Raw genomic sequence first — 14260 nt, 5'->3', positions numbered from 1 at the left:
CCCCAAACCATCTCGATTGGGTTCAGGTCTGGTGACTGTGGAGGCCAGGTCATCTGGCGTAGCACCCTATCACTCTCCTTCTTGGTCAAATATCCCTTACACAGCCTGGAGGTGTGTTTGGGGTCATTGTCCTGTTGAAAAGTAAATGATGGTCCAACTAAACGCAAACCGGATGGAATAGCATGCCGCTGCAAGATGCTGTGGTAGCCATGCTGGTTCAGTATTCCTTCAATTTTGAATAAATCCCCAACAGTGTCACCAGCAAAGCAACCCCACACCATCACACCTCCTCCTCCATACTTCACGGTGGGAACCAGGCATGTAGAGTCCATCCGTTTACCTGTTCTGTGTTGCACAAAGACACGTTAGTTGGTACCAATGATCTAAAATTTGGACTCATCAGACCAAAGCACAGATTTCCGCTGGTCTAATGTCCATTCCTTGTGTTCTTTAGCCCAAACAAGTCTCTTCTGCTTGTTGCCTGTCCTTAGCAGTGGTTTCCTAGCAGCTATTTTACCATGAAGGCCTGCTGCACAAAGTCTCCTCTTAACAGTTGTTGAAGAGATGTCTGCTGCTAGAACTCTGTGTGGCATTGACCTGGTTTCTAATCTGAGCTGCTGTTAATCTGCGATTTCTGAGGCTGGTGACTCGGATAAACTTATCCTCAGAAGCAGAGGTGACTCTTGGTCTTCCTTTCCTGGGGCGGTCCTCATGTGAGCCAGTTTCCTTGTAGCGCTTGATGGTTTTTGCAACTGTACTTGGGGACACTTTCAATGTTTTCCCAATTTTTTGGACTGACTGACCTTCATTTCTTGAAGTAATGATGGCCACTCGTCTTTCTTTACTTAGCTGCTTTTTTCTTGCCATAATACAAATTCTAACAGTCTATTCAGTAGCACTAGCATCTGTGTATCCACCAGACTTCTGCACAACACAACTGATGGTCCCAACCCCATTTATAAGGCAAGAAATCCCACTTATTAAACCTGACAGGGCACACCTGTGAAGTGAAAACCATTTCCGGTGACTACCTCTTGAAGCTCATCAAGAGAATGCCAAGAGTGTGCAAAGCAGTCATCAAAGCAAAAGGTGGCTACTTTGAAGAACCTAGAATATAAGACATATTTTCAGTTGTTTCACACTTTTTTGTTAAGTATATAATTCCTTATGTGTTAATTCATAGTTTTGATGCCTTCAGTGTGAATGTACAATTTTCATAGTCCTGAAAATACAGAAAAATCTTTAAATGAGAAGGTGTGTCCAAACTTTTGGTCTGTCCTGTACGAAGGTACCTCGTTCATCTGTACAAACAATTATACACAGGTACAAACAAGATGGGAATGTCCAGCCATCATACTGCTCAGGAAGGAGACGGGTTCTGTGTCACAGAGATGAGCGTGCTTTGGTACAACATGTGCATATCAACCCAAGGACAAAAGCAAAAGACCTTGTGAAGATGATGGCAGAAGCTGGTAAGATTGTGTTAGGCTGTGTGCCCACTATGCATTTTTAAGCGTTTCCGCAGTGGCAATTCCGCCGCAGTATCGCTTAAAAAACGCATGGTAGAAGGTCTGTAATGTTATCATTGCGGAAAAATCTGTAGCACTACCAATTATTTTGCGTAATCACTGCGTTTTTGCCGCCATTGACTTGCATTGAATCGCTTAATATCCGCATGACTACAAGTGCACATGCAGAGATCATGCGGTTCAATGTGCGGATGGTACCCCGGTCTGGAGAAGAGGAGACTCTCATCCAAAACCCAGGTACCATAGTACCTGTAAAAAAAAAAAGAATTTAAAATAAAAAAATACATCATACTCACCTTCTGATGGCCCCCGGTCTCCATAGCGATGCGTCCTGGCTCCCGGCAGCTTGTGATGGTCTAAAAGGACCTGCCATGACGTCATTTAGCCATGTGATGGGTCACGCGACCGCTGACGTCGGCGGTCGCGTGACCTGTCACATGATTAAATGACGTCATGGAAGGTCCTTTTACACAACCGCGAGACACCGGGGAGACCGGACGCATCGGATAAGGAGACCGGGGGCCTTCGGAAGGTGAGTATAATGTTTTTTTTTTTGTTTGTTTGTTTTTTACCTTTTTTATTCTTTTTTTTTTAACTAACTTGGTCACACTATATAAAATCCATGCCGGTTGCATGGATTTATATAGTGTGACCAAGTTGTCAAGCACTTTCCAAGTGATTCTAAAATCGCTTGGAAAGCGCTTGACAACCCACATGCGAAATCGCATGATCAAAACGCTTCACAAACGCTTGTCCCTGGCTGAAAAAACGCATGTAAAATCCGCATGTGTTTTTTGTGCCAGGGAGATGCAGAAACACTCAGGAAAAATCCGGAGCATTTCTGCATCGTGGGCACATAGCCTGAATATCCACAGTGAAACAAGTACTGTATCAACATGGGCTGAAAGGCCACTCTGCCAGGAAGAAGCCGTTACTCCAAAAGAAACATAAAAAAGCTAGATTAATGTTTGCAAATGTACACAGGAACAAAGACCTTAATTTTGGAGACATGTCCTGTGGTCTGAGGAAAGTAATTTTGAACTTTTTGGGCATAATGACCATCTTTACGTTTGGAGGAAAAAGGGAGAAGCTTGGAAGCCTAAGAACACCATCCCAACTGTGAAACACGGGGGTGGCAGCATCATGTTGTGGGGTTGTTTTGCTGCAGGAGGGACTGGTGTACTTCACAAAATAGTTGGCATCATGAGAAAAGAAGATTATGTGGCAATACTGAAGCCACATCTCAAGACATCAGCCAGGAAGTTAAAGCTTTGGCGGAAATGGGTCTTCCAAATGGACAATCACCAGGAGCATACTGCCAAAATGGTAACAAAGTGGCTTAAGGATAACAAAGTCAATGTTTTGGAGTGGCCATCACAAAGCCCTGATCTCAATCCTATTGAAAATTTATGGGCAAAGCTGAAAAGGCAGGTGCGAGCGAGGCGACCTATATACCTGGATCAGTTACACCAGTTTTGTCAGGTGGAATGGGCCCAAATTCCGACCAACTATTGTGAGAAGCTTGTGGAAGGATATCCCAAACGTCTGACCCAAGTCTTTTCTTAGCCTGAAGAAGAGACCTGAGCTGTCTCGAAAGCTTGCTATGTTTACCATCTTTTCAGTTAGCCATTAAAAGGTATCAACCACTGAGGACTCTCAGATTCCAATATTGACCCAAGTCATTAAGTTTAAGGGCAATTGTACCAAATACTAATGAATGTATGTAAACTTAAGTAATAAAAATGCCTTAAAACATTCTCTCTCTCTCATTATTCTGGCATTTGGCAAAGATTAAAAATGATGGTAATTCTAATTGACCTAAAACGGGAAAGGTTTATTCTGATTTCATGTCAGATATTGAGAAAAACAAGCAGATGTGTCTTTTTATATAGTGTATGTAAGTAAACATCTGATTTCAACTGTATCTATCCCATATATATCTATTTCTTTATCTATCTATCGTGTCAAAGATTGGAGGCAGCATACCAATGCAAAAAAAATTTAATTGAAATAAACTAGACTTTTAATAGCCCATGAGAGAGGTCCACATATGGACCGAAAAGACTATTTTATTTCTAATTTTTTGCATTGATGTGCTGCCTCCAATTTTTGATATATTTGGAGGATTGGTTTGTTCCTGGGAGGCTTGGCACCCTTCATTTTCTGCTGGTGCTGAATCTTTGTTTTTACCTTTCTTTCTTTCCTTCTTTCTTTATCTCTCTCTTTCTTTCTCTCTCTTTCTTTTTCTTTCTTTCTTCTATGGAAAGAAGAGAGCAGCACTATGTCGATGTTGGGTGCAAGCTTTTAGGTACCAATTCCATACCCTTCCACAGATATGAAAAAAATATGTCAGTGCTGCAAGATTGTAATAGAAAAAAATAAAGTGATTTATTCCTCCTTGCACGGGCAAATAAATCACTTTGTTTTTTGTTACGATTTTGATGTTCTGCCACTTTTCTTTGCATATCTATCTATCTATCTATCTATATATCTGTCTGTCTATCTGTCAGTCTGTCTATCTATTTAAATAGAGAAAAATGGAACAGCACAAAATGCAGAAAATGTTTTAAATAATCACGGTGCAAGCCTCCTGGACTAACAATCCCATAATCCATTAGATATATAAAGATAAGAGGCAGCACTTCATAAATAGGCAAAAAGTGTGGATTTCATTAGCCCATGTGGCGACGATTCGGACCTATCACAGAACTTGATATCTATCTATCTATCGAACATCCATTTATCTAATATCTATCTATTTATCTATCTATCTATCTATCTATCATCTGTCTATCTATCTATCTATCTATCTCTCTATCTCTCTATCATCTGTCTATCTATCTATCTATCTATCTATTATCTACCTTATCTAATATCTATCTATTATATATCTACGAAATGTTGGAAATTTAGCACTGATGAACCTAGAAAAAACATTGATGCACGTTCTTCTATTGCACAAGTTAATGCTAACTTCTATAGACGGCTGCTTCTGTGTAATTGTAGCCATGAGAGCTAATGCTAAAAAAAGTATTACTAAAAAGATAGACTATAGATACATTTCCCTTATAACTAGGACTTTCCTATCAGCTGTTGCTGCTGTTGCCGCTGGCACTTGTACCCCAGTATACGAGGCACGTGCTCGCCCATACTGCCCCCAGGTCCCTTCTATTAGCGAGGATTTTGGTCTTTTCGGTTTCTGTTGGTTTGAAACATTCAAGACTGAAGAAAATGCCCATATTTTGAAAACATGTGCGAGTTGCATAGAGTGAGCGCCTGCGGGCTCTCCCATTTACGCGTTAATCTATGACATGCAGATCTTTATTAGATAAGAAAGTTTTTACACAAATTCCTTACGTTGATCAATCTACATTGCCTGGAGGGACTACACTGGTATTTTTATGGTAAGAGTCAGACAATGATGGGTTAATCATAGATAATATGGGAATGTGAAAAATTTAAAAACAAAAGTCCAGCTTTGTATAATGCAAAATACAGATGGGGCCTGTGCCATGTTTTGGAGTTTGCGCTTATGAAATGACAATCCTTTTATAAATGTCTGTTGGTCGCAACTGCAGAGTACCCAGAAAAGAGGGGGTCTCTTAGCAATAATAAAACCAGGCCCCTTCTTTATGATGGTTTTGCAACTCCAAACAGGAGGGTCTGGTGTTTGTTTTCCCGTCATTGCCCTTTCTCATGCTTTCATTACCCCTTGCTTGCTAACGATACAATTCATCCAACAAGGAGAGTCTTGATAGGTTCCCACTACCCAGTGCATGTGGTCCTATACACACGGTCTACCTCTTTATGCTCTTGGATTGCACTCCATAAAAACGAGAAACTTTGCAATTTACCTCAAAAGAACAGAGGCTCGTTATCCGGTTTCCTAAACAAGGAGTGTGTGCTTTTGAACGCTTTGGCTTAGAGCTTGCAAGCGCTGCTCGGCAGCTGGCCTGCTTCAGTGCCAGTGCTCTTCAATTCTACAGAAGCAGAGCTGCCTGTGCTTGGGGCATGGCAGAGAGCACAGCCATGTTGCTAATCTGAGCTTTCAATCATCAGGAGCCCATCGTCCTCCGGGAAGCAGAGGTGAGGTGCACTCCTGAAGATAGCAGGTGCAACAACTCCTTAGGGCTCTTTTTGGTGCAATGCTCTGTTGTTGTACAACCAATACCCTTGTCATCCAATGGACCTAATTGATTTATCATGTAGAGTGTTTGATTCCATCATTTTGACAAGCATAAAGCATATTGCGGCATGCAGTTTTATTTATTTTTTGAACAAATGATGGGATTTGCGACGGATACTGAAAACAGGGTGTCCAATGCAGATGTAAACAGCCTTAAGGCTCCCATACACATGAGACTAAAGTTGGCTGAAGCTGCCAATATTTGTGGTCTCTGTTGATGTTCAGCTTCCAATCCTTTTGTCTTACCTGGAGATAAGCTGCTGTTAAGGCCCCGTCACACGACGCTGCAACGATCCCGACAACGATATGACCTGTCAGGGATCGTTGCTGCGTCGCTATGTGGTCGCTGGTGAGCTGTCAAACAGGCAGGCTCACCAACGATCAGGGGAGCAGCGACATCGTGGAAAGAATCTTTCCATGATGTCCTGCTCATGGTTATCAGCCTGCTGCTGAAGCAGGAGCAGGTTGGTAACCATGGTAAACATCGGGTTACTAGGGGCACACGCGCACCTAGTAACCCGTTGTTTATCATGGTTACCACTCTGCTACAGAGAGCGGGAGGTTACAGCTCCCCGTAGCAGGCTCGTAACCATGATAAACAACGGGTTACTAGGTGCGTGTGTGCCCCTAGTAACCCGATGTTTACCATGGTTACCAGCCTGATTGCTGCTCCCGCTGGTCACACACAGCGATGTGTGCTGACCAGCGGGAGGGCAACGACCAAAAAATGGTCCAGGACACTTTGCAGCGATCAGCGACCTCACAGCAGGGGCCTGATCGCTGAAAAGTGTCACACATAGCGACATCGCTGGTGAGGTCGCTGTTGCGTCACCAAAACCGTGACACAGCAGCGATCTCGCTAGCGATCTCGCTATGTGAGACGGGGGCTTTAGAGTAGTTTGGCAGTGGCTCTCTTACAGAGAACACAGGAATACTTGGCTTGGAGTTGGAGTAGCTGACTGCTGTTGACTACCCAAAAGATGGCTTCATTAGCTATTACTCCGACCTCCCCATTGACTTGCGCTCTCAGGTTGGCCGAGTGTGCTTGTGTTCTCAATGGGAAAGAGGAGTAAAGCCTCATTCAAATGTTAAGAGGGGGGGGAGGGGGTGGTTTGCATATGAGAAAAATTGGGCCATTTTCGCATGTTCACTCCAATCTTCATCCATTTTTGGTCCACGTGTCCATTTATACCATCGGCGTGGTGTTTGTTTTCCTCCTATGCAAAAAAAGAAGAAGAATCTCCAAACTTCTCCTGCACATTAAATAGTAAAAGAAGGATATAAAAATGGATGTGCTATCCAATTTTTTCACATTGATTTGCATTGGTGAGTTTGAGCCATGGCTTGGATCAAAAATAGGCATGTCTCTTTTTTTTGGGGGGAAGGGGGGTGGGCGGGCACATGGTGTACAAAAAAAGACAAACAGATGAACAGCCATGAAAACTATTTACTCTTAATGTACTTTTTATGTATTTATACGAATTGTTCACATTTGCTCTATAATAGGTTTGTGTTGTATCCATAAAAAAAATATGGACAGAACACGTAAGTGAAAAATTAACATCTGTATGAGGCATAAGTCACTGCCAGACACCTCTGGCAGCAGCATATCTACCTTGAGAACAATGGAACAGGCATGTTGAAATTCAACATGCCCCAGCATTTTCCCAAATGATAGTTAGGAGAACAGCTAACACACATACTGTAGATAATCTTCTGTCCCCTCACCTTTATCACATTATTATTATTTAGGCTGGGAACATGAATACAGTATATAATCTGGAAACAGAAGAGACATGATATGAAATAGTGGCTCATGACAGCAAACTGAAAACAAATAAGTCTGTCTCTTCTCATGGTAAATTCTGAAAGGAATAGCACTCGAGCAACTTTACACTTACCCGTAAACGAGAGAACATCTGAGCGGGCGCTATGTCTGGCGTTTATACAGCAAACATGTGGAATCAGTCAACAACTTGGAAAAAATGTGGAGGTGTCGCAACAAAAGAACATTTTTCTCTCTTGTAGCATCTCACACACCTATTGTTAGCGCAGGGCAGATGAGGATACACAAGAGATGTTCAGCCTCTGGTTGGCATCAGTGCCCATCTTGTGGCTTAATACAAAACAGACGGCACACGGACTTGCATGTTAGGATTGTCAAAACAAGGCAGTGTGGTTCTTGGTTTGAACCATCTGTATGGAGTTTTCTAGTTTTTCCTATGTTTGTGTGGGTTTCCATGAGGAGCCTAGGTCTCCTCATATTTCCGCTTAGAACTTGTTCATATCATGTTTGTTAATTATGTTTGGCATACAGTACAGACCAAAAGTTTGGACACACCTTCTCATTTAAAGATTTTTCTGTATTTTCATGACTATGAAAATTGTACATTCACACTGAAGGCATCAAAACTATGAATTAACACATGTGGAATTATATACTTAACAAAAAAGTGTGAAACAACTGAAAATATGTCTTATATTCTAGATTCTTCAAAGTAGCCACCTTTTGCTTTGATGACTGCTTTGCACACTCTTGGAATTCTCTTGATGAGCTTCAAGAGGTAGTCACCGGAAATGGTCTTCCAACAATCTTGAAGGAGTTCCCAGAGATGCTTAGCACTTGTTGGCCCTTTTGCCTTCACTCTGCGGTCCAGCCAGGGGCGGAACTACCGCCCGTGCAGCCGGTTCATTGAACGGGGGCCCCGAGGGAGAGGGGGCCCCTCCAGCCTCCAGCAGGGCCGCCATCAGGGCATGACTGCCCTGACTCCAGTATGGGGCCCGGCCGGTAGGGGCCCCCTCGGGGGCCCCCCTCTTGTGCGTCTCTCTCCTCATGGGGCCCCCGGCCCCATGCTATGCGCCGGGTCCGGGACATTTCAGCGCTGAGCTGCGCTGCTGCGGCAGCGCCTTTATGATTCCCCTGACTTCCGGTCATGTGACCGCGCCGTCGCATGGCCGGAAGTCAGGAGAACCTGCTGTCAGCGATTTGGACGAGCGCCAGGATTCTGCAGGGATCGCATGGGGGTAAGTATAACAAGTTTTATTTTTTTTAAAATACAATTAACTAGGAGTGGAGAGATGGGAGATGCACATGTGTGTGTGTGTGTATGTGTGGGGGGGGGGGGGGGAGATGGGAGATGCACATGTGTGTGTGTGGGGGGGAGATGGGAGATGCTCATGTGTGTGTGTGGGGGGGGGATGGGAGATGCACATGTGTGTGGGGGGGAGATGGGAGATGCACATGTGTGTGGGGGGGGAGATAGGAGATGCACATGTGTGTGGGGGGGGGAGATGGGAGATGCACATGTGTGTGGGGGGGAGATGGGAGATGCACATGTGTGTGTGGGGGGAGATGGGAGATGCACATGTGTGGGGGGGGAGATGGGAGATGCACATGTGTGGGGGGGGAGATGGGAGATGCACATGTGTGGGGGGGGAGATGGGAGATGCACATGTGTGGGGGGGGGGATGGGAGATGCACATGTGGTGGGGGGGAGATGCACATGTGTGGGGGGGGAGATGGGAGATGCACATGTGTGGGGGGGGAGATGGGAGATGCACATGTGTGGGGGGGGATGGGAGATGCACATGTGTGGAGGGGGATGGGAGATGCACATGTGTGGGGGGGGAGATGGGAGATGCACATGTGTGGGGGGGGGATGGGAGATGCACATGTGGGGGGGGTGAGAGAGGTGCACATGTGGTGGAGGGGGATGAGAGAGGGGCACATGTGGTGGAGGGGGATAAGAGAGGGGCACATGTGGGGGAGGGGGATGAGAGAGGGGCACATGTGGGGGAGGGGGACGAGAGGGGCACATGTGGGGGAGGGGGATGAGAGAGGGGCACATGTGGGGGAGGGGGTGAGAGATGTGCACATGGGGGGGATGAGAGCTGCACATGGGGGGGTTTGAGAGCTGCACATGGGGGAATTGGGAGTAGGGGGATAATGAGCTGCACATAACGAATGTGGGGTGGGGGAGAGTAAATGATAAATGATGATGGGGTGGGGAGAGCACGGACATGATATAATGAATTGGGGCAGGGGGTGCATGTAAATATTGAATGCGGGGAGCAGGAAGTATAGAGTAGGGGGCGTTGCGGATGCAGGAGTGTGACTGGTAACAAATTGGCGGAAAGAGTAGAGGTTCTAATTAAATTATATATTAAGTGCCTATTTACAATTAATGGGGGCACCGTGGTGGATTACAATTTATATTTGGAATGGTAGGTTGCATAATAACTAACCATATATTGATGGTGGATGCACGTCTGTATTCAGCTGCGTAATGTAGAAGTTGGGGAATGTGCTCTAGATAACTGTGTTATTTTATGCAGAGACGAGTCCTGGCTGGAAGACGTGATGGCGGTCTGTGCTGGATGAAGGAGAAAAGCGAAGATGAAGGACTTCACCTAGAGACGTCACCGGTGAGTCAGTCTATTACATGTACACTGTGTATAATGTCACTGGTGATCACTGTATTACCTGTACACTGACACTATATACAGAGCTCCTGTGTATAATGTCACTGGTGATCACTGTATTACCTGTACACTGACACTATATACAGAGCTCCTGTGTATAATTTCACTGGTGATCACTGTATTACCTGTACACTGACACTATATACAGAGCTCCTGTGTATAATGTCACTGGTGATCCCTGTATTACCTGTACACTGACACTATATACAGAGCTCCTGTGTATAATGTCACTGATGATCACTGTATTACCTGTACACTATATACAGAGCTCCTGTGTATAATGTCACTGGTGATCACTGTATTACCTGTACACTGACACTATATACAGAGCTCCTGTGTATAATTTCACTGGTGATCACTAGATTACCTGGACACTTACGTTATACATACCATGTATAGAGCTCCCGTGTATAATGACACTTATGGTAATATTAGTAATGTGGTGGTAATATTAGTAATGTAGTGGTAATATGTGGTCTGGTCATGGTGTGGCAGTTTTTCTCCCTTCTGTGTGGTATTATTCGGTCACTAAGTTGTGGTAATATGTGGTCTGGTCATGGTGTGGCGGTATTCCCTGTATGTGGTATTATTGGTCATTTAAAAAAAAAATGTATATGACACATTCCCTTAAAGAAAACTAAATAAAAATATATTTAAAAAGAGTATTGGATATTTTAAGAAAATTTTAATAGGTTAGAGTAGGGCCCGCCCAGAAGAGTCTACCTTATCGTGGTGGCGGCTTTAAAAATCTTTTGGCCAAAACAAAAGCTGATGGCTATGTATGTGGCGCCGTCACATGGCCGAACGTCAGGAGAACCTGGTGGCAGCGACGTGGACGAGCGCCAGGATTCTGCAAGGATTGCATGGGGGTAAGTATAACAAATTTTATTTTTTTTAAATACAATTAATTAACTAGGAGTGGGGGGAATCAAAGATGAGAGATGAGAGATGCACATGGGGGGGTGAGAGATGCACATGGGGGGGATGAGAGATGCACATGGGGGGATGAGAGATGCACATGGGGGGGATGAGAGATGCACGGGGGGTGAGAGCTGCACATGGGTGGGATGAGAGCTGCACATGGGGGGGTGAGAGATGCACATGGGGGGTTATGTTTACATAACTTTGTTGCCTTATGAAGGGCAGGGGGGGCCCCCCAAAATTTCTTGCACAGGGGCCCACTACAGTCTGTGTCCGCCCCTGGGTCCAGCTCACCCCAAACCATCTCGATTGAGTTCAGGTCTGGTGACTGTGGAGGCCAGGTCATCTGGCGTAGCACCCCATCACTCTCATTCTTGGTCCAATAGCCCTTACACAGGGTGTGTTTGGGGTCATTGTCCTGTTGAAAAATAAATGATGGTCCAGCTAAACGCAAACCGGGTGGAATAGCATGCCTCTGCAAGATGCTGTGGTAGCCATGCTGGTTCAGTATGCCTTCAATTTTGAATAAATCCCCAACAGTGTCACCAGCAAAGCACCCCCACACCATCACACCTCCTCCTCCATGCTTCACTGTGGGAACCAGGCATGTAGAGTCCATCCGTTCACCTTTTCTGCGTCGCACAAAGACACGGTGGTTGGAAGCAAAGATCTCAAATTTGGACTCATCAGACCAAAGCACAGATTTCCACTGGTCTAATGTCCATTCCTTGTGTTCTTTAGCCCAAACAAGTCTCTTCTGCTTGTTGCCTGTCCTTAGCAGTGGTTTCCTAGCAGCTATTTTACCACGAAGGCCTGCTGCACAAAGTCTCCTCTTAACAGTTGTTGAAGAGATGTGTCTGCTGCTAGAACTCTATGTAATAACAGGAGAAACAGAGTACGTATAGGCATAAAAACATAATAACTTTATTAGATAGCAAATATAAAAGCAACCACTGGAGGTGGTAGCATAGAACAGATAATAGAGTTACAAAGTGCAGCACATGGTAAGTTTATACTCACCTGTGTATCCGTGCTGATTTGTGCATATGTATGGTGTGTACTATTGGTACCTTTTGTGCTTGCCTCTTCTCTTCCCTCCATTCTGAGGGAATCTCTTCTGGTACATACACTTTGTATATACATTACCATGTGCTGCACTTTGTAACTCTATTATCTGTTCTATGCTACCACCTCCAGTGGTTGCTTTTATATTTGCTATCTAATAAAGTTATTATGTTTTTATGCCTATACGTACTCTGTTTCTCCTGTTATTACATCTTACGTTGAGTAGGCTTGTGGCAATTATTAGCCATGTATTTTTCAATTGGCGTTTTGCCACGACTATATATAATATGAAGGCCTTTCTGTGTATATTGCTAGAACTCTATGTGGCATTGACCTGGTCTCTAATCTGAGCTGCTGTTAACCTGTAATTTCTGAGGCTGGTGACTCGGATAAACTTATCCTCAGAAGCAGAGGTGACTCTTGGTCTTCCTTTCCTGGGGCGGTCCTCATGTGATCCCAGTTTCTTTGTAGCGCTTGATGGTTTTTGCAACTGCACTTGGGGACACTTTCAAAGTTTGCCCAATTTTTCTGACTGACTGACTTTCATTTCTTAAAATAATGATGGGCACTCGTTTTTCTTTACTTAGCTGCTTTTTTCTTGCCATAATACAAATTCTAACAGTCTATTCAGTAGGACTATCAGCTGTGTATCCACCAGACTTCTGCACAACACAACTGATGGTCCCAACCCCATTTATAAGGCAAGAAATCCCACTTATTAAACCTGACAGGGCACACCTGTGAAGTGAAAACCATTTCCGGTGACTACCTCTTGAAGCTCATCAAGAGAATGCCAAGAGTGTGCAAAGCAGTCATCAAAGCAAAAGGTGGCTACTTTGAAGAACCTAGAATATGACATATTTTCAGTTGTTTCGCACTTTTTTGTTACGTATATAATTTCCACATGTGTTAATTCATAGTTTTGATGCCTTCAGTGTGAATGTACAATTTTCATAGTCATGAAAATACAGAAAAATCTTTAAATGAGAAGGTGTGTCCAAACTTTTGGTCTGTACTGTATGTCCTGGGAAAAGTCCCAGTGTATTTGCTGAATGTATCCATAGTGCTCACACATGTCGACAGGTATCCACTAAGCCGACATGCATTAGCGTGGCATATCTTTTATTCCATGTAGATTTTGGATGATGGTTCTGGTGATGTATTATTATACTGATGGTGGTTCTGGATTCATGTACTGATGGTGTTTCTGGTGCTGTATTCATGTACTGATGGTGGTTTTGGATTCATGTATTGATGGTGTTTCTGGGGCTGCATTCACGTAATGATGGTGGTCATGGTTCTGTTTTCATGACCGTCATGGTCCTGCTGCTTGTGATCCATTCATGCACTGATGATGGACCACAAGTGTGATTTCTTCTTTGCAAATAATCTTTATTAAAATATCCTATTTTGTGTTTATAGCTCCTATGCAGGCAAATGAGTCTCCCCAGTAACAGACCATGAACGAACAGTGTGTAGTCTACGTCCGCCATCATAATTGGTTTTATATGACTGTCACCTATGTTTCCTACATTTGGTAGATAAGCAAGATAGAATGACGGCACAATAACACGACACAGGTTTTGTTTGTTGTCTGTTGACATAGAGAGCAATTGAGCTTTAGAGCAGAGTAAAAAAGGAAAAAATTCAGCTTACCACTGCACTGTAAGCAATACCATAATGTCTGAAGGGTCGGTGCACAGAATCCTCCAGGCCAGCAACGTCAAGCAATCAACAAAGTAATGAAAGTAGGAAGAGGAAAAGGGGTAACTTCCAGCACCATAGAAAAAATGTTCAGTTAAAATCACCTTTATTTCAAAGCTTACTTCATTAAAATAGTTTGAAAAACTAAAAAAGGAGAGGAAAAAGGGAATGCATATGGTCCTTATGCGTTTCGGCAATAGTAAGTCCTTATTCATATAATAATGAAGTAAGCTTCACTATAAATGTGATTTTTAACTGAACATTTTTTTCTACAGTGCTGGAAGTTGCCCCTTTCCCTCTCCCTACCTTCACTACTTTGAGCTTTATAGCTGCTGAAGTCAAAAGGGGAGTATATTTTAATTTGAATCATTTT

At 43.8% G+C, this 14260-nt stretch overlaps 1 long non-coding RNA gene across 1 annotated transcript in view; it reads right to left on the bottom strand.

The window, feature by feature from the left end:
• Positions 1 to 7691, bottom strand: part of LOC141156441 (uncharacterized) — a 61720-nt gene extending 54029 nt beyond the window's left edge. Inside the window, exon 1 of the long non-coding RNA XR_012247614.1 lies at positions 7617 to 7691. This is a non-coding gene — a long non-coding RNA (uncharacterized lncRNA). The remainder of the gene's footprint in view (positions 1 to 7616) is intronic.
• Positions 7692 to 14260: the final 6569 nt, after the last annotated feature.

This window comes from Phyllobates terribilis, unplaced genomic scaffold (assembly GCF_046119375.1).
Source record: "Phyllobates terribilis strain yellow unplaced genomic scaffold, ASM4611937v1 Scaffold_8__6_contigs__length_399053987, whole genome shotgun sequence".
NCBI classification, from domain to species: Eukaryota; Metazoa; Chordata; class Amphibia; order Anura; family Dendrobatidae; genus Phyllobates; species Phyllobates terribilis.
Note: the sequence above shows the minus strand (reverse complement) of the source record. Positions and strands in the feature narration are given on the sequence as shown.